The 2275-nt window shown below is 50.3% G+C and overlaps 1 pseudogene; it reads left to right on the top strand.

Annotated features, from left to right (window-relative positions):
- The first annotated feature begins 507 nt into the window (after window positions 1-507).
- On the top strand, window positions 508-1952 carry LOC114221555 (tubulin alpha-1C chain pseudogene; annotated as a pseudogene).
- The last annotated feature ends 323 nt before the right edge of the window (window positions 1953-2275 follow it).

The following is a 2275-nucleotide window of genomic DNA, read 5'->3' as shown; positions in this document are numbered from 1 at the left end:
AAATCTTTCACGGCCATGATGACCACCAAAACTTATTTGCCATATTCACATTGCTGGCAGAAAAGAGGAAAAAAGAACTATATATGTACTTCTTTGGAGATTTCCTAGAATTGTCTCCCAAACTTGGTCTCATTGACCATCCCCAGCTGAGAGGGAGGCCTGGAAATGCAGCCTTGCAACTGAGCTCATCGCCACCTGAAATATAAAGTCTGGGCTCACTCACTAAACAAGGGGTAAAAAGGATTATTGGGCAGTGGTGTCTGCCATAAATGCCTCCTTTGTCCACATTTCTGTGTGTGAGGGGGAGCGGGAGTGTGTGTGTGTGTGTGTGTGTGTGTGGGTGTGGGTGTGGGTATGTGAGAGGGGTGTATGTTTAAAGTGAAAGTATGTTTCAAAATAAGAAAGTCATTGTCTTCTCCCCCGGACTCTTTGGTAGTCTGTCAGCTGGAGAAACTTGTCGCCGTCCCCTTGCCTCTTCCCGCCCCAGGAACCCTGTAAGTCTCAGTCATGTGTGACTGCATCTCCATCCACGTGGGCCAGGCTGGTGTCCAGATCGGCAATGCCTGCTGGGAGCTCTATTGCCTGGAACACGGCATCCAGCCCAATGGCCGGATGCCAAGTGACAAGACCATTGGTGGAGGAGATGACTCCTTCAACACCTTCTTCAGTGAGACAGGCGCTGGCAAGCATGTGCCCAGGGCCGTGTTTGTAGACCTGGAACCCACGGTCATTGATGAAGTTCACACCGGCACCTACTGGCAGCTCTTCCACCCTGAGCAGCTCATCACTGGTAAGGAGCACGCTGCCAACAACTACGCCCGAGGGCACTACACCATCGGCAAGGAGATCATTGACCTTGTCTTGGACCGCATTCGGAAGCTGGCTCACCAGTGCACAGGTCTTCAGGGCTTCTTGGTTTTCCACAGCTTTGGAGGGGGAACTGGTTCCGGGTTCACCTCCCTTCTGATGGAACGTCTCTCTGTCGATTATGGCAAGAAGTCCAAGCTGGAGTTCTCCATTTACCCAGCTCCCCAGGTTTCCACAGCTGTAGTTGAGCCCTACAACTCCATCCTCACTACCCACACCACCCTGGAACACTCTGATTGTGCCTTCATGGTAGACAATGAGGCCATCTATGACATCTGCCGTAGAAACCTCGATATTGAACGCCCAACCTACACTAACCTTAACTGCCTTATTAGCCAGATTGTGTCCTCCATCACTGCTTCCCTCAGATTTGATGGAGCCCTGAATGTTGATCTGACAGAATTCCAGACCAACCTGGTGCCCTATCCCTGCATCCACTTCCCTCTGGCCACCTACACCCCCGTCATCTCTGCTGAGAAAGCCTACCATGAACAGCTTTCTGTAGCAGAGACCACCAACGCATGCTCTGAGCCAGCCAACCAGATGGGGAAATGTGACCCTCGGCATGGTAAATACACGGCGGGCTGCCTGTTATACCGTGGCGACGTGGTTCCCAAAGATGTCAATGCTGCCATAGCCACCATCAAGACCAAGTGTACCATCCAGTTTGTGGACTGGTGCCCCACTGGCTTCAAAGTGGGCATTCATTACCAGCCTCCCACTGTGGTGCCTGGTGGAGAGTGGCCCAAGTACAGCAAGCTCTGAGCATGCTGAGCAACACCACAGCCATCGCTGAGGCCTGGGCTCGCCTGGACCACAAGTTCGACCTGATATATGCCAAGCGTGCCTTTGTTCACTGGTATGTGGGGGAAGGGTTGGAGGAAGGAGAGTTTTCTGAGGCCCGTGAGGACATGGCTGCCCTTGAGAAGGATTATGAGGAGGTTGGAGTGGCTAGTGCTGAGGGAGAGGATGAGGGTGAAGAGTATTCACCTGTCTGCTACAATTTTACACTCCGTTGTCTTGGGACTGTCTTATTTCTGTTCTGGAAGCTGTCTGTTGTGACCCTAACTTGTCAATTAAAGTGATATTTCTGTTTAAAAAAAAATAAGAAAGGCATTAGGACATTCCCTAACCGAGAGAATGTGGAGTCTAGTCAACAAAACTCACACCCAAATACACACACACACACACGTGCATACCCATGCACACTCTTAATGCACAGCCGGCCCTTAAGAGGTGAAATAAATGAATTAAAGAAGCAAACCCAAGAACTGTGAAAACACTGTGTTAATTCATGCTGCCAGTGCTCCAGACTATATCATGCTTAATCTCCATGCTTGGTTTCTACCAGTTTGGTCTAGAATTTGTGCGAGCGTTATTTGTGTGCACGTTTGTGAATGTACTCATC

The sequence above is a fragment of the Eumetopias jubatus genome, unplaced genomic scaffold (assembly GCF_037043125.1).
Source record: "Eumetopias jubatus isolate StellerSeaLion01/CBP00866 unplaced genomic scaffold, mEumJub1_p1.0 scaffold_13, whole genome shotgun sequence".
NCBI lineage: Eukaryota > Metazoa > Chordata > Mammalia > Carnivora > Otariidae > Eumetopias > Eumetopias jubatus.
This window is presented reverse-complemented; position numbering and strand designations above follow the sequence as displayed.